Source organism: Pyxicephalus adspersus, chromosome 3, assembly GCF_032062135.1.
Source record: "Pyxicephalus adspersus chromosome 3, UCB_Pads_2.0, whole genome shotgun sequence".
Taxonomy (NCBI): Eukaryota; Metazoa; Chordata; class Amphibia; order Anura; family Pyxicephalidae; genus Pyxicephalus; species Pyxicephalus adspersus.
In genome coordinates, this window is record NC_092860.1 from 142567948 (window position 1) to 142591854 (window position 23907).

General features: G+C 38.3%; 1 long non-coding RNA gene across 1 annotated transcript; it reads left to right on the forward strand.

The window, feature by feature from the left end:
• The first annotated feature begins 3571 nt into the window (after window positions 1-3571).
• LOC140327835 (uncharacterized) lies at window positions 3572-16532 on the forward strand. The gene is made up of 3 exons (XR_011920145.1): window positions 3572-3644; window positions 14391-14567; window positions 16360-16532. It is a non-coding gene; the product is annotated as an uncharacterized lncRNA (long non-coding RNA).
• The last annotated feature ends 7375 nt before the right edge of the window (window positions 16533-23907 follow it).

The window sequence follows — 23907 nt, forward strand, 5'->3', positions numbered from 1 at the left end:
GGCATTTCTGACTTGTTTTTATAGGCACATGTTTCACGTGTGTTATTCCTATTTCTTCTTAGTCAGTCACTGACCCAGAACAAGCATTTTTTGACATCCGACTGCAGTTGCTCTTTAAATGGAAGAAGAATAAACGACGCATATTAAAAGTCCATTTAGTGACCGAAGTGGAAATTGTTATCTGTATATCTGTTAGATTCGGCCTTCCTGGTAACTTTATAAGTGTCAAGGTTCTGCGGTCACCTTCCTGAGCCCAGTTACAAGCTGCCCATCATTGAAAGTGACAAGCAAGCAATTGCCTCTTTCCAGACTGTCTACTGCATTACATTGAGGCCCAGCTAGGAAACTTGACTCCTGATCCCCAATGACAGCCAAACACATGTTCCCTTTACACCGAATTATCATATAGATTTCATCAGAATGACTTGTCTTCCCAAGCTATTTCTTTATCTTACTTCTTTACATTACCTGATCAAGTGTAATATGTTTTAAGAACAGGTTAATATATTCTGTAATATGTTTTCCTTGCAATTTTTTTTTCTGTAGATCTTAATCAAGTATATCAATGTAATATTAGTAACAAAGTTACCATTGTGAGGGCATAAAGCTGCACAAAAGCATTATGAAGCCAAAGTCAAAAAAGCACATAAAAGTAATAGTCTACTTTTATTTTTCAGTTTTACATAAATGAGGGAAAGTTTAGAGCAGATGTTACATCATTGGTGTACTGAATAGGGAGATTTTCTGTTGGTTTAATTTTTAGACACCACCTACATAGCACTAATCTGTCTCTTGTCTTTAGAGGGACCTTCCTTCCTTACTTTGGAACAGAATTATCTTCCTCTCTTCTTCTCCTTTGTTCCTTTTTGTCTGATGTTTAGATTCCTACTTTTTTTAGGACAACTTTTTTGTACCTATTGCATTTGCTTAAAGTATGTGGCCTATATAAAGTGCCAAAGTTTATTGGAGTATATATTGAAAGAAAAAAAAAAAAAAATATATATATATATATATATATATATATATATATTCAACATATACTCCAATAAACCTTGGCATAAAAAACACTATATATATATATATAGCTCAGGAAAATATAAATTATTTAAAAAAGTAAATAAAAAGTAGATATTGAACTGAAAAATATTCATACGAAACATACATTTAACTGCATATTAATAAATATACATATAAATAATATTTGCATGAAAGTGGCTGCTCATTGCCTACACTACAAATTGTATTAATTAAAAATCTTTTAATTAAATCTGATACAAATTCATTAACCCCTATATCAATTACAATCAAGTTAAATTTTAAAGATTATCACTATTTGGGGGATTCCATCCCCTATTTTAGCAGTGGCCATTGTTACTAATACTAGTTGTCAGAGAGGTGATAGAAAAACATTATTGGGGAAAATTGTTTCAATGACAATTCTTTAACAGGTAAATTCTGATCATTTTGGAGAGATTTCCTCTTACAGGCAATTTATAAAGGGAAATCTACCCAACAGAGATGGCAAATATTAATTTCAGTGTGCGTGTGTCCAGTCTGTGCCAGGATGAAGAAGGAAGACGGCATGGGACCGACTTGACTAGAATCGTGGCGGGATTGACAGCTTTCCACCTATAAAGGTAAGTGTTATTTTATTTTAATGATAGTACCACTTTAGGTGCAGGCATTGCCCATCCTAAATGTTCCTGTTGTATTTTATCAAAGGTATTATGCATGAGAAGTCATTAATTTTCTCAAGAAAGAGGAAACCACTCATCCTCTATGCCTACTCTTCAACAAAACAAAAATACGAATCACCATCATAAATCTACAATGATTTTACATTGCAGAGCTATATTCAGAGAAGGCTGAGAAATTTGAATCATCACATCCAGTTTAATGAACACAGCAGTGACCAGAGCTCCCAATTCCATGCAGTTTTGCTATGGTGGGAAATCTAAATAGTAGGTGCCAAAGCCACAGGTTTCCTACTGCTGACTAATATGTATCAGCAGAAGGAATGTAAATGTAAATATGTGTTTCACAATGTGCAAAGTATTTTACAGAACTGTGATTTATCTCAATATGATTGCATGCTTTAAAGGAGAGTCATTTTGCAGGAAAGCTATGGCTACAATTATGAACCAGGGGGTATCAGTACAAATCTAGCTGCCAGTAGTTGCCTGTAGCTGGAAAAGCTGTCTTTAAAATCCTACTACTATTTGATGTAAATTACAGGTGCATTAAAAAAAAGTATTAAAAGTCTTAAAGATTGATTCCTATAGAAACGCCTGTCACCTGTAATGTCAGGGCACCCAACAGTTTGACTTTTTAAAGCTCTCCAAGACTGGAGAAGATCGATATCACATGTGAACCTGCAAACCTTGAATGGATTACTTCCTGTACTTCCTGTAGAAGGTTTGTTCCTGGTTTGCTGGATCACCCATGTTCCCCCAGTCTAGGAGAGTTTTTATGGCCCTGATTTATTAAAGTTCTCCAAGGCTGGAGTGAATACACTTTCATCAGTAAAGCCGAGTGATCCAGTAAACCTGGAATGGATCTGGTTCAGGATTGAAAACATTTGCTAACAAATAGCTAATAACTTTCAGGAAATCCATTCCAGGTTTCTGTATAACCTAGCTTCACTGATGAAAGTGTATTCTCTCCAGCCTTGGGGGACATTATTAAATCAGGCCCAATAAGTCAGATGCAATGGGCCTGATTTATTAAAGCTCTTTAAGGCTGGAGAGAATACACTTGCATCAGTAAACCTGGGTTATACAGCAAACCTGGAATTGATTCAGTTTAGGATTGAAAACATTTGCTAACAGCAAATAACTTTCAAGACATCCATTCCAGGATTGCTGGATCACCCAAGTTCACTAATGAACGTGTATCCTCGCCAGCCTTGAAGAGCTTTAAAAAATCAGGTGCAATATATAGAAGCAATGGTCAGAAGTTCTACACACCCCCAGATAGCGGGGAATAAGATGAGTGTTGCTGCTTTGCTCTCAGTGGTCATTGTGGAATTCTTGTGGAGCAACAGGAATTTGGTTCCAAGACAAGACATGTCAAGTCCTGTATAATGGGAAGCCCAACAGCCAGCTAAACGAGTACCCATGCAGGAACGACAACTCTGCAGCTATTTGCAGGGCAGTGGCCTAGTGTTGTCACCCTGCTGTCCCGTGCAGGATCTCCTTGTTTCCTTTAAAAGAACCAAAAATATTTGTTCAAGAAAACAGTACAGTGAAGCATGATGCCAAACATACGGAAAAATAAATGTAGGGTTTATGTATTCTATTAAGCCTTTGTAATATTTTAATAGCTGGGAAAATGATGATTGGAATCTGTTTCGCTGCCACGCTGCGGGCACTCTCATTCCTTACATAAGGCCTGATGTTCTTGCCCAGTGACTCTCTATTAGATAATGCCTTCTAGTAATGCCTAAAAAACGTTCTGTACCACTGGAGTGGATTTGAAGATTTGATTTTATGAGTTCATGACAGAAATATGTTCATTCATGTTAAATTGTCAGGAGCTGGAGGAGCGCCAGGCTCCCTCTGGAGAACGTTGAGCGGGAACGCGGAGCAGCGGCTTGTTTTCTTTCCTGGATACGGCACATGTTTCTTACCAGCTCTCTTACCAAGGTATGTTTTAGAAATTGGAGTCAGTCCTCTTTGAATCTTGCCTTCCCTCGCCACTTAACTGTTCGTGCTTTGAAGTAATTTTTATTTTTTATTTTTTATCCTTTCCTTCTGATTATCCAACAGAGAATGCGGTCATTCAGTTTACTGGAATGAGCAGGATAAAAGTTTTATTGATGTTAAAATATTTTATAAAGAAGTCACTGTAATGTGCTATTAACATATGTTTACGCTTAGGGTAAAAAGAGAGGCGTTCGGTTTATGGAAATATCATTAGGTCTGGTGGTAAAGGTTTCTGTCAGAAGTAACAAAAACATGTCAGGGGCACGGATGTATTATAAAGTCACTAGGCGCTCTTTGCACGGCTGGACCGTTTCAGGCTGGATTAAATCATCTGCAGGAAAGGATGTGGGGAATGGCACAATATAGGAGCACCATGATGATTCTTCACAAATAGGCGATTTATCTTTATTGATACATTACAGCTGAACTCAATAATGAATTGTAAAGTGAATGCAGATCTTATTAATTAATCATTACATTTCTTAGAACATTCCTTGGTATCAGTTCCTACAACTCCCTATTAAGCAGTACTCGGGATGAGGGGGGGGGGGCAGGACGCGAGGCCATCTAAGTGTGCTTTATGCTACAATGATAATAAGCATGCTGATAAATGGAGAGAGAAGAGTGACAAAGGACTTGAAGATATGATTCCAAAGGCATGGTTCTTCACAAACAGGAGAGGATACACTTTCATCATAGAAGCTGGGTTATCCAGCAAACCTGGAATGGATTTCCTAAAAGTAAGTTGCTATTTGTTACCAAATATTTTCAATCCTGGACCAAATCCATTCCAGGTTTGCCGGATTGCCCAGCTTCACAGATGAAAGTGAATCCTCTCCAGCCTTGGAGAGCTTTATTAAATCAGGCCCATAGTGTTAAGAAAAGGTTTCAGACATGCATTAAATACTAATCAGTATTTCTTACTGTTAGGCCCCTCTGGGTCTAACGAAAAAAAGAAGAATGTAAATTTTTGTTCTGAATATCGACTATTGAAATATCTAAATAAAAGAAGAATATCTAAAGCAAAGAAAAGAGAAACCTTACAAAAAATTTTACAGGATATAACCAAAAAAAGCTTTTGATAAAGCACTTGGCAACTTTTACAGGGCGCCTTCTATGGGATTAAAATTGAAGAGGATTTTTAGGTTGAGAACAAGCAATTTTTATATCATTTTAAACTTGTGCATTTACCAGTATGAAACTGAAACCAAAAAGTTTCAACAAGAATCTAAAGTTGGGATTTTCTGTAGCTCTGTTTCTATAAAATTGACCACCTGCTGTTAGGTAAAACAAGGCTTTAATTGCAGGATTGATAGCACCCATATCCTAGACACTCGTCTGAATATGAGACAGGAACAATTCAGAATTCTAAGTAGGGAGGAATGAGGTTACATCGAAACTGCTAATTTAAGTGAAGGTTATGCATTGGGGTACTGATTCAGGTTAGTTTGTGGTAACAATGAAGCACTGGGCAGGGGAGTTAAGGTTATGCCTTAAGGTTAACCCAACTCAGAAGGGGTTAGGCACCAAAAAAAGGATTTAGGGTTAAGCACAAAGAGGAAGTTAGTGTTACCCAACCAGAAGGAAGGTGGGGTTGGTAATGTTAAGCAAAGTAATCCAGGAGTCAAGAATAGGTAATAGGATGGGATATTAGCACTTAAAGCACGACAATCTGACAAGGTAGGCTATTTTACTATACCATTGGCCTAATATCATGGAGTATCCCTCATAGTTCTAAAATTCCTCCCATGTAAAATATACACAAGTAAAACAATATAATATATTTACAATTTTGCAGCAAATTTTCATATCTACTATGTTATATAAACTACAGCCATCTGTTTAAAATGGATATCCAGGCAAACAGCTAAATGCACTTATTTTTACCTAAAAATACAGGAAAATTGACTTGAACACCTAGCGCACAAAATTTTCAAATCTTTGGTAATATTCAAAGCAGTAGTTATTAGAAATGCAAATAAAATTAATTTGAATAAATACATAATGGTGTGATAATTTAAAAACTTTTATTTAAAATAAGAGAAAAATTTGCTAAAGCTCAGTCTAAATATTCCCCTTTATATTACAGGTTTAAGAATTTTGTGTTGGTTAGCATGGGTCACTTGCTCTTAAGTTATCTTTTGCGTTTTGTTAGCCACCAATAGATGGCACTGTGTCCTCATGTAATGTCTGCAACAAACTCTTGTCTTTAGTCTGCAAAGGTAAGGGTTTGTTACACACAGCTCCATGAGGACACAGCTCCATCTATTGGTATGATTTGAGTAAAGTCCTAGATTCTTTTTTATTGGTATTTATACTCAAGTATTTAATGATATATTGGAGCTGTTTTAACTTCCAAAGAATTTGCAAAGTTGGTCAGACATGATTTACATATCCTAGTAACATCCCTGACCTGTCTCTTCCCTATTGCAGTATCTCAATACAGATCGATCATCTTCATATCCCTAATTAGTGACTGTATTGGTAGTGCAAAATCCTAATAGAAAGGGAAAGATTTATAAACAAAAGACATACAAAGTTCATATTGTATTGCACTGTATTAAATTACTTTTAAAATAAAAAAAAATAAATTTACACACATGGACCTTGTTAATTTATTGTTAGAAGTTTTTCCTATTGCATGTTTTAATACCTAGGGAGCATGCGAGATCTAGATCTCTGCTGCTTGCCAGATTCTGACCTTAGAACAATTCTCTATAATTGACGATGAGCACTCTTCACCTCAAAAGAACAACAAAAGAGACCCATTTATTTTTTAATTACATCCCTTTGGCTTTTTCTTTACCAAGCCGTACTTCCCTAGCTTCACCGCCAGTGAAGACATCTTCCTTTAATATTACCCCATAGAGACATCCAAAATCTGCAGCCTTTGTCAACACCGCTTCATCTTCTGCAACTGACAACACAGAAGACCGTGGAGAACGTCTTATAATTTGCCAAGAGACTGAAAAGCTTTTCTACCAAGATTTAAAGATCGGAATGCTTAGTATCAATCAGTATTCTCTTTTCTTAATTTTACCCCTTGATTAATAGCAGATGGGGAAGCAATCATCCGTAGGAAATGAGAACGGTCTGTGGGACTCCATCATACGTAATACCGCAGATGAGAACATTGACTTGGAGAGTCAATAGTGTGTTGAGTTTACCTTGTGGTTACTGACAAGATAATGCCTGATGACGATCACATATCATATGTAATTTGTTTATTATTACACAGATTGGGAATTTAATCGCTCCTAAGTGAAATCCATTTGTGGCCAATATTATTCTCATTAGTATTACACAGAGAGATATCCCAGATAATTATATTTGTACTAACATAGGCAGACATGGGTTAATTGCACTACGTACATGTGGTTAGAATGTGATAGCGGGTTATTGGTTTTATTTTGGTGTAGAGGTGAAAAAATTACCATTTTAAGATCTCATTTTCAGCCAAATATATGTATTTTGTTGTGGATAGGGTGGGAAGGGGAGAGACCCCCCTCACTTCTTATGAGTACAAAAACAAAAACATATTTTGGTAGGAACAGGAAAGGTTAGAACTTTGTTTTTTTTGCACGTGCCATCTCATTCCAGGACACCTACATCTCCAATTTCTTGCATGGGGACATAAATCAAGACAACATTTCTCCAATGAGCAAAAAAAGCTGATGGAGATGCCAACTTTTCCCTGCACAAAATAGAAATATTATTTTTGAGTGTAGATGCTTTTTAAACTGCTATGATAGTCCATAGCAGTTCAAAGAGCAACTACAATCAAAAATTATGTTTCAAATTCACTGTTCAGTTGATTCAAAAGACCATTTTGTATTTGTATGCTCTAGCTAGTGTAGTTCTGTAGGGGGCAGTACTATCCATGGCAAGCGTGCATGCGCATCATTGTTATGTAAACGTGCCCGCTACGCTACACCCCTGCCTATGTGTCACTCAAAGGGGAAGAAACTTCCCCCAGAATGACGTCATGATACCAGAACCCACCCACAGGCTCAGACCTGCAATTTGCGAATGGGTGCGTTCTGGTATCATGACGTCACTCTGGGGGAAGTTGCACAGCCCTGAGACTGAAGTTCCATACAGGAGACATGGCCCACGGCTCTTGCTGGTTGGACCACCAAAGAATTCTATGAAAAATAAGAGTGGGCACGTGCCCATTCCCGAAAGAAGAGAGCACTGTTCCCACCAGTGCCCATCCCATTACACCCCTATCTATTAGTTTGATAGATAGATAGATAGATAGATAGATAGATAGATAGATAGATTAGATATATTAGTTTAGGGAATCTCAAAGTGTTACTGAACTTGTATCCAGGCTATACGCACAAAAATATTTTTATATTCCAAAAAATGGTAAAAGGACTGGATCACCCAGGTTCTCCCTGGTTCTCTCCTCTCTATCTTCTCCGGTCTTGGAAATCTTTAATGTATCAGGCCCCATGCTGTCAGCACAGTAAAATCTCCCTGTATGTCTGCCTGTATTTAATATTCCAACACATTTATATAAAAAATGTCTTTCGTATGTATTAAAGCCTCACAATCAGGAGCCCTTCAAATTTTTCACCACTGGCACACCAGTACAGAAATAAACCAATGGAACCAATCACAGTCCGCTCTTTGATCTTATTTTTTGCAAATTATATTCTATTAGTCAGAATTAAGAATGGTTTAAACAAAGAACTAATTGCATTTTCTTCTTTTTCCTCTGTAAACCTTTACCTAAATCTATGCTATTCCTTCTTAGCGTTATTTAAATAAATACTTTAGACTCCTGGTAATCCAATTTAATCCAACACGTTAAGTCTTTAAATATACAAAATATTGGAAGCCCTTTATTCGCATGGCTGGTGGGAATTCCTTTTTTCTTTCTTTTTTATTCCTGACATAAACAGCCAAAGCTAACAATTTAAAAAACGGCTTCTCAAAAAACCGCAGGGCAGAATGAACCTTTTTAGAAGATTACCTGCGCTTTTCCAGAACGGCGCACACAAGGCCCTTTGTGCGTGATTGGTTTGTGAAGGGTCGATTTATTATTAGTAAATGCATGCCTCGCTCAAAGCCTCAAAGGTTTCTGGATAGGCCGCACTTCCATATTCTATAAAAGGAGCCTTTGAGAATTTCTTCTTTTGCTTTTTAGCAAAAATGAAAACATATGTCGGAATGTAGTCATTTCTTACACAGTACCCAACCGTAAAATGAGTCTTTATAACATAGAAGACATTCAGGTTGACAGCAGCATCTCTTCAATAACGTTTTTCCTTACATATAGTTCTGATTTTGGAGAACGGTAGGGATTTACTGTAAAATTTATCTGCGTGGAATGGATATTTTGGCATTTGTTTATAGCGTTAATGCAACCGCTTAATTTATCTTAAGCCACCAACAATTCATTTAATGCCTTGCATTTACCATAAAAGCTCATATGTTCTGTATAATGATAGATTTGACCTAGATGGAATGAAGTCGTGGAAAAATTAATTTCCTTGATCTTTTCTAAAAAAAAAAAAAAAAAAAAAAAAAAAAAAAGGGAAAATAGGGGCTACACAAACAAACTCATTTAAAGGTAATGTAAACTAATCAATTAACTTTTCTCATTGGTTTCCTTTTGATCCAGAAGAATGAGACTTGTAAAATAAGAGTTGAATTGTTGCAGCTCTCTAAGTGTTAATACAACCTTAGGTGTATTTTTTTTAATAGAATATAAATGCCTGAACTTGAATTGGTCTCAGGCTTTTGCAGTCCTTGTACAGCAAGGCAACAAGGAGTGACAATAAGAATTCAGATAGAAGGAGAGAGGAAAAGGACAGAAAGATGAGCTCATCAGTGTTTTGCTTCTACTGTCCAATCACATGCAGGGCCAGATTTCTCATAAGGCCCCCAGGCTTTACTATACCTTACTATATGGCCTTACTATATCTATTATATTACTAAAAATGGCAGGTAAATGGCTGTTTTACATACAACCAGCATAGCTCCCCCCATCAACCTTCCATTTTCATCATGGCCCCCTCCCATATTTGCCCCTCCAACTCAAGCAACTTGGCCTAGGGGAATAAAAAGTAAAACTCCTTCCCTGATCACTGGCTGGGGCAGGTTTAGGACAACCTGATTTTATAAAAAGTGCATTGAATAATACTAAGGATCGGACTGAGGATATCTACAAGCAGAAAATAAATATTGATTTTTACTTTTACTTTTTTGTATTTTAATGGACTATTGAATTGTATCTTAATTGTGATTTGAGTTCTATTTTAGATATAGAATTGGACAAATTTTCAATATATTTTCCCTATAAGGCCAACAAAATGCCCAGTGATTCCACCAGAAATCTTTAAAGCTCCTAACATTCAATCGAATTTGATCTGACATTGCAGCATTGATCTGAAAACAATGTTGCCTGAATTATTTCTGTGGGCATTAGAACATTTCCTTACTATGTTATAGAGATTATGATAGAGGAGGTGTTCTGCAGCTAACAAACAATCTAATCTAGGGTGACAAAAACATTCTTACATAGACACTGTCCAGTAAATTTGGGGCAAAATGTGAATAATAGGCAAGATTGCCAGCTAAAATGAAGGAAAAAAAAACTTCATTATCATGCTAGACTGCAATATATTATTATTATTATATAACAGAGGGGCCCTGAATCTAAGATACCCAATCATACAGTGATGATCTGTGCAAGGGCATTGGGTTTCTTATTCAGCTCAACGATGCCCAGATCTCACTTTTCCAAACAGCATCTCCTAGTAAATGTTTGTATGCATTAAGGAGATGCGAACATATATTCATACAGAAGGTCATATTGACATCAGCATTATTATATAATGCAAAGACAAAAACATCATGTTAAGTGAAAGTGCAGGTATACTTGGTAGTGCAGATAAACTTACACTTAGTTGCACCTCAGTGCTGCTGATCTCCTGCAACCGCTATGGAGCCATGCCCCGTCTTCATAAACTCTAGTGATGACTGCATGGCCACAGTGGATCATTGCTGCATAATACGTGATGAAAGGCCACTTGTAGTCTCCATCAGAAGTCCATGTATTGAGGTGTCTCCTTAAACATTATTGTGAAATATCAGGAAAAACATATGCCTAATAAAAAAGACAATAAAAAAATACCTCCTTAGTAATATGGCTATTGAAGGAAAAAATAGGGAAAGCTTTTCAAATTTTATTTAAAACATAAAACAGAATAGAAAATAAAATGCATGGACAAGGAAAAAATATGGTGACTTTGACAGGGATTACTAAAAATTGGCTAGCATAAATCATACCCGACGCGTTTCACAGATAAAACCGCTTCTTAAGGGGGTAGGTAGCCAAGAGAAAGCTTTAAAGCACTCAGCACTTAAATATTTTTTACAGGTTGTAGTTGTTGTACTTTAAAAGTTTTGCCAGCCTGTTGAATGATATGAATCCTTTTCTATGATCACCTACAATAATTCATCTTGATTTTAGTTGTTCTGTTGCTTTCTCCTTCTCTCAGACTCCCCTATTTCCATTTCCAATATTTTGTTCCAGAGAATCATCTCAAAAAGTATTGAACAATTGCCCAAAAACTTGCAAAGAAATATTTCAGTGACCTTCACAGTTTTGAGTTTTTGTGTGATCACTTTAATTGTTTTTTATTAGCAGTTTTGAAATGATTGTTCACAGATAGGATCATTTGTTTGACCACAAGCAATATATGTAATCTAAAGCATTGTGTTTTGTTTTCTTACTAATAAGTAGTGAAAGGAGAATATTTTAAAGGGAAACTATAATTCTTTTATCATCTTGAGTTCAAGCCAACCTTGAGTACTAAGCTCAGGAGGTAAAATGATAATTTACTGGGTTTCAGGTGCTAATTCAAAGCCCTCTATAGGGGCTCTTGTATCAAATCACTGTAAACCCAATGCTTTATCTGAAGAGGTGCAGTCAGGTAGTGGGACATCTTTACTTAGAGCTTCTCTAGCCAATATGGTCCCACAGCTCCACCAACACAACCTGGAGAACAGGAGCAGATATACCAACATAAGGATTCTTGAAGCTAAGGTGGGTTAGATTTGGAGGGTACATTTCCTACAAAATTTACAGATCTATAAGTGACCCAGCCCAAGGGACACACTTTAACCAGAAAGCCTGGTTAAAGGGCTGATCAGTTTACATGGCTCTAGGAAATTCTTCCAGGTCTCTGTAGACTCTAGAGGTACAAGATCCATAGCTTCAGAGGATCATACTGATGGGGGTAACATTTTGGATTGTCCAAACAGATCCTGGACTGGTAAAACTTCAATACTCTCTAGGCTCCAGAGGATTATCTCATCTCAGACACAACTCCAGAAATGAAGCTCTGATTGCATGATTTGCAGAAGAAATCTTTTGCTAAACACAGCTGAAGTTGTGAGTGATCTTAAGAACTGAGCTCTTCTGCACAGATTTACATCTTGTAACTTTTTAATGACCAAGACAAACTGCAGTTAATGATTATTGCATATCAAAGCACAGCTCTCAATTCAGCTTATGAACAAACCTACAGTTCCTATCTTGTATGTAACCCAGGGACTACCTGTAGATAAACATTTCATATCTGGGCACATTGGGCCTGATTTATTAAAGCTTCCCAACACTGGAGAAGATAGACAATTATGGGAGAGCCTAGGTGATCCAGCAATCCAAGAATGGACCTGGTCAAGGATTGAAAACATGTGCCAACCAATTTTTGAGAAATCCATTCCATGTTTGCTGGATCACCCAGGTTCTTCCATGATAGTCTATCTTCTCCAGTCTTGGAGAGCTTTAATAAATCAGGCTCATTGCCTTGTATCTGGGATGACCCCAAAAGCCTCCTGGGTGGCATGGGTATCCCGGGAGGCTTTCTGCTCCCAATTATTCTTGATTGCCTAGGCGATCGTAAAATAGGAGGCAGTGCTGCACCCTTTTTTTAAAAAACACCTAAAAAACAAACAATCAAACATACAGAATGGTTACCTTACATAAAAGGGTTGTCTTCTTCGGATTACTCATCCCACTTGGCACATTTTTCTGAAACAAACTGCATTTTTTTGAAATTGTTATTCTTACTCTCTAAGTCTTGAAAACTCCAACAGTGACCTCATTCTACTGAAGTTCCTCATTCTGTTCTTGTACCCATGGGAGTTTTTCTGGCCACCCTTGCACTCTTCAAGTTATACTGTTCAACTCTTCACAATATAAAAATTATTTTAAAATTCTGTAGGGAAAGCAGAATCCTTCATTAAAGCCACATTACTTGCGCTAATCTAGGAACTCAAGCTCAGAGAACTCATCAATGGAAGCCTTAGAGATATTGCCAAGTGGTTTACCTCTCCAGCATCTACCAAAAATCTAATTCTAAGTTTTGGATGCACTGACATATAATTAATTGTGGGTTTAGACCTTTGCTCATAATGATGGAAGCTGGTCCAACAGTTTTAATAACTAGACAATAAGTAATGTTCCTCTAGATTGTATGCCTATTAATGAATCGATTAGACAAACCCAACTAATATTTTGTACCATAACTCAGATGTAACCAGAACCTGTGCTGTGTCTCCTTCGTACAGTGAATGTGATGACACAATGCTCTGTGTATGCTGCATCCATCAATCTTCTAGGGTGAGGTCATGCTTTTTGGAGGAAATCCATCATTAGCAGAGCAAAGTAGACAGACAGCTCCCTGGCTATAGAAAAGGAGGACTGCAAATCCCATGCTGTCCCACAAATATTATGTATAGGGAGATAAGAACCTGCGTCCTCAGATACCCAACTAAAGGATATGCAATATGTTACATGGAATTACTAAGGAATAAATCCTCTTAGGATCTAGCTATAACTATACTTGCAGAGCAGCTGTTTTGTACTCGATTACACCCTAAGGATACTTGCTGAAAGACCTTTTCCATCTTCAGGACAATCTTGAAGGCTATTCAATGCACCAAAGACAATACTAAGCTCAGGCCAGTTTTTGTTTTAACCCAGTGGCAGACTTTAAAGCCTTGGCTTTGAGCCCATGGACCAGATGTTTTCGCTTCCTCTGTAATAGTAAATATAGAGATGGAATCCTGCAAATGGAATGGAATCCCTGTTGATTTAATTTGTTTGTTCTTTCACCACTGCTCAAATCGTCTCAAGGTAAAGCTGCCAAAGGGAAGACAGTCATTAGATGTCCGTGAGGAGTCCACTAATGTAATCATCTTTTGTACATATTGCATTCAACTATTTACTGGCTATCTATGTCTACATTTACATTGTAACCAATTATATTTTCCACTCCTATGAATTCATACAATATGAGTTTATCTGAAGATTTTGGTCATTCACAATGGTTCACTTAGCTTCTCTTGCATGGTATGAGAAAACTCTAATTCATTTTCTTAAAGCGGACCTATCATTAGATTTTGTAACATTATATAAAAGCATAGATAACCCTTTTTTTCATTTTTTACATTGTGTTTAATTAAAAGAGGAGGAGCCCGCAGCCTCCTGGCATACATAACCCACAAATTCCAGGAGGCTGCCAATTTCATTGCACATGCGTGAGATCGACACTCCTATTTTGAAAGCCCCTTTTGCTTCCAAGCATGTGCATAAGAGACTTTCCTGTAATGTAAAAAATGTGGTCATATTGGGTGAGACCAGCACTTTTTTAACATTTATAGGAAGTCCTGTCACCCAATCTCTCGCCTGCGCTGTGCGAGGCCGGTTGGCGTCACAAGAAGAAGGAAGTAGATTTTGGTGCCCAGTGTCCAGCTCGTGCAGCAAAAAAGAAGGATAGGACGGTGTGGGACTAATTGGAACAGGATCAAGGAGGAATCAACAGTGTTCCAGATGTAAAGGTAAGTGTCATTTTTTTCATGACACTTCCACTTTAAGTCAAAATTATATTTTAATTTAAATAAAGCAAGTATAAGGTAAAATCTGTTATTTTTTTTTTTTGCATTTTTTGTATTTCCTTTACTTTCTATAGCCACAACACCAAGTGAGAGGAAAACTACTAGAAGAAAACTAGGGATATTTCTGATCTTTCTGTTCGCTGATGGACAATCAAAACTTAAACACAGGCATCTCACATGCATCTTCACCATATTCCAGTGAATGTCAGATTCACTGCTTAGTGAGGGAAATTCATCTCTCAGACAGTTGTAGTATTGGAAGACTTTGTATTCCCCTCCTCACTTTTTTTAATTATATTGACCAGTGACCTCTAGGACAGAGTAAACCTCCATAAAGGAGAAAAAGACAGCAACAAGAACCTGACATACATTCCAAGCCTCCCCTATTCTAAAAAAAACAGTTTTAGGGTTTAGATATACAGTAATGCCAAGAATGTCTTTAGGGTTGACATATATCTGTTAACAACACTGTTATTCGGCCCTCCCCTCAGGCACGTTGTCTTGGTGTCACCTTTGACTCGGCCCTCTCATTCACCCCCCATATTCAGAACATTTCCAGGTCCTGTCACTTTCACCTACGCAACATCTCCAAAATCCGCCCCTACCTGTCCCCTGAGACCACCAAACTCCTTGTACATGCTCTTATCATTTCTCGTCTGGACTACTGTAACATCCTTCTCGCTGGTATTCCACTAACCCGACTCTCTCCTCTACAATCTATTATGAATGCTGCAGCCAGACTCATCCATCCTTCCCTCCGCTCCTCTTCCGCTACATCTCTTTGTAGTTCTCTCCATTGGCTTCCATTTCACCTTAGAATCAAATTTAAGCTCCTGTGCTTTGCCTTCAAATCCCTACACAGTTATTGTCCCACTTACATCTCTGACATGGTTAAAAAATACTCCCCCTGCCGCTCTCTCCACTCCTCCAATGACCTACTAATGACTTCCTCACTCATAACCTCATCACACGCATGGATACAAGACTTCTCTAGAGCTGCCCCGACTATCTGGAATGGTCTTCCTCGTCCTATTCGGCTTGCTCCTACTTTCTGTTCATTTAAAAGAGCGCTCAAAACCCATTTTTTCAAACTTGCCTACCCGGCTTCTTCTGTCATTTGAAACCATCACTACTTCCCACACTACATATCTCACATCCTTTTGTGTGTGAAATTCCCCCACCTACTAGATTGTAAGCTCTTCGGGGCAGGGTCCTCTCCTCCTGTATCACTGTCTGTATTAGTCTGTCATTTGCAATCCCTATTTAATGTACAGCGCTGCGTAATATGTTGGCGCTATATAAATCCTGTTTAATAATTAATAATAATAATAATAATAGGGTTATGGGTAAAAGCCAGGGGTGGACATAGTGAAGTACAAAAAGGTACCACTACACAAGGGCCTGTACCCTAATCAACCAACATGGTCCCATATGAGTTTTGCACAGGCGCCCAATGTTGGCTTTGTCTGCCACTGGTTTAAATAATATAAAAAACATTTATTTTAGTATCTGTAATTTACTAATGATATCAATGTATGGGCATCTATTTAAAAAAAATGAATATGAAATTATTCTGATGACTTCTAAAAGATGCAGTACAGGAACAAGAAATCCTTTCTTGGATTACAGAAGTCCTCCACATCTTGAGTTGTCTTTATTTAAAGTCATAAATCTATCAAATCCTCTTTGAATCTGATGCACTAATTGCCCAGCATGGGGTATTCTTCCTTTTCAGCATACCCAGGAGGTGACAGAAGTGGATAATGCACAGTCCTACATCTGGACCGACACAGCAGCTTGTGATCTGAGGGACCTCTTCCTGTAGGACATCTGTAAATTGGTTGTACCTTGACGGATGTTTTCAATAGAAATGTTCCATTTTAAAGGAGAGTTCCAGGCAAAAGACAAAATCCAGCCATAAATATGCAAAGTCATTAGCTAAATATTTGTGTCTGCTTTTCATTTGTGGAAAATATGTTCAAGTCTCAAACTACAGCTAAGTGCTTTGTAGTTTGGGTGCTGATGTGACAACCAGCAGCCTACAAGGACATGTGTTACCAGCACATCTTTATCTCTTTTTGGCAAGATTTTGTTAAATCCTTGTCCAGCAGAACTTTGTATTTCAGATAAAGTAAGGAAAAGGGGTAGAATTTCTAATAAGTTTTTACAGCTATATGCAACCTGTTAGAAATAGTCCCCCCATTGTCCCTTGCTAACAAGAGTTTCATCAGAGCGAAAATAGAGGAAAATCTGCAACGGAAGATAGACAACATTAAAAAATCTGAAGGTATTTTCAGCCCTTTTCCAAATTACAAACTATAAACTTTTTTCCTGCCTGTATTGTTGTTCCATTTCCATCCATAGACGTGAAGGTAAAATTCTCCAATGGGATGCCAGATAGCAGTAGCAGTCCCAGGTTTGAATCTTGTCCAGGACACTATCTACATGGAGTTTGCAGGTTCTTCACGTGTTTGCGTGAGTTTCCTCCGGCTAATCGGGTTTCCTCCCACATTCCAAAAACATGCTGTTAGGTTAATTGGCTTTTCCCCAAAATTGACCTTAGACTGTGGTAATGTTATATGACTATGGTAGGGACATTAGATAATGAGCATCTTTCAGTTAGTGACATGACTATGGACTTTGTACAGCGCTGTGTAATATCATGACACTATATAAATACTGTATAATAATAATAATGATATATATAAAACTATAAAAAAGACAAGGCTTGACATAAACTTTTACTTATGAAAACCTTAAAAGTAGTCAGAGATTTTGGAATCACCTAGGTTCCCTTTATCTAGGCAAACGTTGTGACTACTTTGGAAAAGAGCCATATATGGTCTGAATGTTCTACTCATTTCACATGATTATAAATCAGTGTTCTTGAACGTATTTTACAAGGGAATAATAATCTTTCGTGATCATTTCTAGTGACAAATAGTAACAGATAAACCAACCAGAATTATACACACAACGCTAATTATGTTCTATAGAGAGTGGAGCAGGAACGAGGGGCACCTCTCCTGCCTTGACTTGTATACTGGTCATTCCCCATTGGTTGGAGGGATCCATGAATGACTTCAGGCGACCGTTGTACTTGTACATGTCAGATTCTTGCCTGAGACAAGCACAACCATTTGTCTTGGTCAATAATCATCTGACGTGTCTACATTACCCTACATGTAGGCAAAATCATTGGTATTCGTTAATCTGACCTGAGAGGCACAAATTGCCCATTGCTCAAAGAACCCCTAACAATATCTGGAGGAACCTTGGTTGAGAAACACTGATCTATTTTTTTTTCCAATAAAAAATTATCCTTTATGAGTTCCTGTAGTCTCATAATAATATGAGTCTCCAATGCTTCAGAATGTTTGGTCCCAATGGAAAGCTAGTTTTGTTTCTGTGGCTTGTGCATTCTTCCTTATAAAATGAAAATTAAAATACGGTAATATGTTAGTTCTTTTTGTGAGAATCAGTAATTTACAATAAACTACAGGTTGTTTTTTGGAAAGCCCTGCTCTAAAGCTAAGGTCTAATCTTTGTATAAATTTTGTTTTCTCATTTTTTTGGTATATATCTTCTTTTAGACCCAGTGACATTATTACCTGACTTCAGTAGGAATAGGCAAGCAAATTTTTTTTAATTTCGATCTCACGGCGAATTGGGGTTTTCTCGCTGACAGAACATTAAAGTGAGAACAGCCTTGTGATTCGCCACGAGGTCGTGTTCTCTCCGAACTCAGATGAACTCTCAATGGCACTCGCGTGCCTCCAATCAGCTGTAACCGTGGTTCCCACGCTCCCCAGGCTGTACTTATCAATGATAAGTACAGCCTGGTGACTGTGGGAACTGAACTCAGATGAACTTTCAATGGAGAAACTCCACTGAGAGTTCGTCTGCAGTCACAACTAATTGGAAGCACTCGCGTGCCTCCAATCAGCTGTTACCGCAAGTTCCCAGGCTTCCCAGGCTGTAATTATCAGCCCAGTGACTGTGGAAACTGAACTCAAATGAACTCTCAATGGAGAAACTCCATTGAGAGTTCGCCTGCAGTCACAGCTAGATGGAAGCACTCGCGTGCCTCCAATCAGCTGTGACCGCAGGTTCCCACGCTCCCCAGGCTGTACTTATCAACCTAGGGAGTGTGGGAACCTGCACGCTGGACTTCAAAGGAATTCGCAAAATCGGTTCGATGAAATTTCGCGGACCCATCGGAGGTTGGGGGGAATTTTCGCAAGAATGTCAGAGGCATTCTCGCTCATCCGTAGACTTCAGTGCGTCTCTAGACAGTGATAGACTGCAGATCCGGAATAAATCTGAAGGCTTAATTTTCAGTTTTAAATAGAAAGTGAAATGTTCAGAACCATTCTTAGGATTTTTTAATGTTCTTGTAGGTGAGATTTGCCCTCACTTCTATTCTCAGACAGCAGACAGGTAGGGAGAGGAAATCTCCCCAATAGTAGCCCATACACTTTTAAAGCCAAGCAGAGGTTTTAAATCCTTGCTGATCAAAAATTACTACTTTGGTTACAGTTGGGCTTTTTAAAAATGATTAAAAAACAAAAAGCTGTGTTTAATGACAATCCGTCACTTCTACTATTTGTCTTCTAATAATTCCGAAGAAATACATGACAAACGGAGAATGTATTCACTCTATGTGTTCGATATACAAAGAACATTGTAAAAAAATAGGAAAAGAAAATGCAAACACAGACAGCTCCCTGGAAAACAGAGCACAGACAGATAATAAATCTCTCTTCATTTCAATTGGTTTCCATCTCAGATGGAAGTTATCTGCTAATGATTTACCTTGCTGACTTCTAAGATACACACTCCTTTAATGTTCTGAGACATTTTAGAAATTTTTGTGTTGACTGTACAGAAATGTAGACAACTGAAAGAAAGCTTTTATCACTGTGATTTGTATAAGCCTTGGATATGTACTTGTAAGTAAATTCCTAGTGATTTATTCAGAACATGGTAAAAACATGTGTGACCACACAAATGACATGCAGAGCTCTTTTTAGCAAATGTCAGATGGGAAATTTTGCATTTCTTTTGAAACCTGTTAAGTAGAAAGCCTTTGCTCTGCTGACAAGTGTTAGTTGAACTGCAAGTAAATTGGAGATGAAAATTCCCATTAATCAAATCAGCAAAGAGGTTCACAGTTAAGCTAGAGGCCAATGAGGGCTAGAGGTTTTTTTTAGGGACTGGGGCAGCATTCTGCAATTTTCTGCTATAAAAATAGAGCCATTGTACAGGGTCCCTCGTTCTCCAGGGCCCCAATTGACAGAATGATATTGTAGCATTGAACTGGAATAATGCTTATTTGGGGCCTCCTCTTCATATTTATTAAAGGCCCTATTTTCTGAAAAACCAATGCTGCATATGGAGCTTAGGATACTGTCTTGGAATATACTGCCAGACAAATACCCCCAGAACATGGAAAGCAAACATTATTAAAGTTGTTTTGCTGTCCTCCCCCCATTTTCACCCATTTTTCCGCGGAGAGAGAGAGAGCTACCTGTCTGGCCTTAGTGTGAACTTAACAAAATGTGATTCTTTCAGGGCCATTTCTTCGTTCTCCCTTCCTAGTTAACTCCCCCCGAGCATGCAAAACACTTCTAATAACACAGAAAAATGTTATATGCAACAGGAGGATTGAAGAGGGTGAGACAGGATATCAGTCACATAATTTTACATATAGAAAAGGTGCAGGGAAACAGCACCCATATATATATAGCCCGTATGCAAAGATGGGACATTAGCAGCCTCTGGACAATCTCCAATGGAGAATCTCCATTGAGAGGTCATATGAGTTCAGTATGCCTGCGGTCACAGCTGATTGGAGGCACGTGCCCTGCACCCATGTGCCTCCAATCAGCTGTGACCGCAGGTTCCCATGTTCCCGGGGCTGTACCTAAAATTGAAAAGTACAGCATGCAGGCGTACTGAACTCATATGACCTCTCAATGGAGATTCTCCATTGAGAGGTTATATGAGTTCAGTACTCCTTCCTGATTTTTTTCTTGCTTTGTACTGTGTTGTGCAGAGCTGTGCGAGTCTTGACCTGTCCTTTTAAATGTGATTGGAGGCTGTTGAAGCTCTACACCGTCCCGAAAAAGAACCCAAATTTTCCCCCTATTGACTTTAATGGTGTTCGAATTTGATGTTCGATCGCCCGAACAATATCGGCCTATTCAATCGAATAGCCGTCCAATCAAATAGTGAGAAGTTCAACCAACACTATTAAGTGGTGACACTGAAAGGTCGGTGGTAACAAGCATTTGAAATGAGCAGCCTGCAAGCAATCAATGTGTGTATGTTTTATGTGTGTGTATGTAGAATGGTCACACAACATGTGGTCACACTCCTTTTATATACCGTATTTTCCGGAGTACAAGACAACTTTTTAACCCCGAAAAATCTTTGACAAAGTCAGGGGTCGTCTTGTACGCCGGGTACCAGTACTTACCTGCAGCGCCCGGTGTCCCTGCGAGTCCTCCTGTGCCTCCTTCTGTCTTCCTGCTTTTCAGCTTACACGAGTCCTCCTGGGCAGGCTCGCGTTGCTTCACAGCAGGACTCGTGTAAGCTGAAAAGCAGGACGTGAACCTGGATTGGCTCTCCAGTGGAGAGCCTGGATTGGCTCTTCACTGGAACACGCCCATTCATTAAAGGAACGTGCCCATTCATTACTTAGAACTAGTAGTGTACAGTTCTTTCTGCCTCTCAGTTCTCTCACAATAGTGAGATCTGACAGGCAGAAGGAACAGTACAATACTGGGCATATAACACGACCCCCAAATGATTGGTTAGAATGGGGGGTCGTCTTATACGCCCAGTCGCCTTATACACCGGAAAATACGGTATGTATTTTTTGGGGATTTCTTTCCTCCATCCCTCTCCATTTCTGCCAGTGGACATATGCCCTCTAGTGTATGTAACATCTCCCATTGGGCTGCACTATAGATCTAAACTCAATTCTTACTGTAGCCATAAAAAGACATGATTAGAGCTAAAAACAATATCTGAATAAACCAGGAGACCTAGGCCTAAGTGTCCACCATATTCCACTTACAGACTGGTGTTAGATAAAACAAAGTACTAGAACCAGGAATTGGAAAATTTGCACCACAAAGGCCAAGACAAGGACAAAGAGTGTAAACTGTTTTGTGTTTTTTCTATAACTAGAACAAGCAAAAAAATAGCATGTATCTATGAGGAAGAGGTCACTACAAAACTCTATAACCAGGAGGACAAACTACAGTTTGTTACATGGATCTACCACTGGGATGTCGTTACATCCGCCTTACTAGCAGGTCACACAGCATTACCCAGGGGGCAGAATCTAAGCAGTGTCTCGTCTTTATCAGAGCACCCCACAAAGAGTGATGGGACTGGTAACCCTAGTGATTACCGGGCTCTGTGCTGCAAGATTTCAGAAGCCTACAAGATCACGGCACCTAAGGAAGGGCCACCAGACAAAGGTTCTGTGTAGTGAAAATCAGTGCATCAGGAATGATCACAGAACAAACTATAGGCACAGCATTTTTGGCATCCAAGCTTTTCCTAAAAGCTATATAATTCTATATTTAAACAAAGGTTTTAAAGCAGAATTAAAGTAAAAATGCAAAATTGTTGGAAGATTTCAGAAAGTCTTTTCTGACAAAAACCTGCCCTGGACACCAGCAGTTTTTATGTAATATACACTGCCCAGTGCAGTTTACTACCCTGAGTACAGGCATTTGTAACATGCAGAGGAGTTTCATCATCAGTTACTCTCCAATATCAACACAGACAGAAATAGAGTCGAGTTATACCGAAAAATAGGAAAATAACACACCTTTAATCCTGCAGATCCCTTTATCTTTCCTTGATCGGGTCCCTCACCGTCCTGGAATTCTTTTCCATCCTGACATGGAGGAAGTGCCGGGCACCGCCATCTTCGTTATTCTTCTTCCTTCTTCTTGCTTCATCACCCGATCTAGAACTGCACAGGTGCAAGACTGGGTGATATAGTCTGTTGTAAAGGGGGAAAAAAGAGAGCCAATCTCATGAGTAAGATCAGCATCTCTTTCCCTTTAGTGTAGGAAAATGTCCCGATATCAGCATGCAGGGAAGAACTAAACAGGAGCTTCCCGGGATGTGTGGCGTAAATATTTAGGGCTATGTGACAGGTTATTGTATATCTAAAATCTAAATAAATTTTCCATTTTGGACAGCATACTGGTAAGTTTATTTAGTTTTTTTTGCCATCTTTATCTCATTAGGAAGATTTCCCTTCATCCTACTATGCTTAGTGAGAGGAAATCCCAAATTAGGGGTAATCCCTGCATACACAGCTGATTTGGAAACAAGCATCCTCATTGAAGGATTTCTCCTCTATTCCTAAAAGTGATTTTCCACAATACAGATTACACACTGTGGTTTTAACTCCAAACTAAAAAAGTTTTATTTTTAAATATACTTGGGTAAAGTTTGGTTAGTTTACCTGTTACGAATGTAGATGAATCTGTTTATTGTTATGCTGAAACAATGCACATTAATAAATGGCTATGCACATTTTTATTGCATTAATATCTTGCACCAATAACATCTGCACTGGGTCCAGGCTCTGAACACCAACATACCAGATGCACTATAGTTGCTGTTCATCCTATTATTAATAGCACCAAGACTGCACAGCATCTGATGTAGGAGTGCAATGTGATCTATTTAAATAATGCACTTTTAACGAATGTCAGATTCCATCAGTGGCTGCTGGACAGGATATGTCATTGCTTCATTTATCTCTCTCATGATACATTTATCTTTTCTTAAATGATTCTTTGTTGAAGTAATCGCTATATCACACATAAAAGGCTCTGAGAGTGCAAGATGGAACCTGAGCAACTGAATGTTCTGTCCTCCCTCCCTTTCCTATCCATTCAAGCAGCGGGGATTTCTCTAAGTGAAGGATCAGGTTCCTCTGTGTCAGCATTGTTTTAATGCTCCACTGATAGATGTACTTACTTTTTTATTTTTTTTTAATTTTTACCAAATTTAATCCACTTTACTTTCCATGACTTTGGCCCAAGGAATGTATAGAGGTTAATTAATGTATTTTTTCATCCTAGATTTACCCAAATTTTACCCAAATTTACCAATTGGATTTTATTAGTAAAAGTGAATTTTTTTTATTTCCTAATAGACTCCAGTGTAAAAAATGTGTACATTTTGGGTAAAAGATGAGTAAATCTTGGGTGAAAATATTTATAAATAGACCCCTAGTCATCTA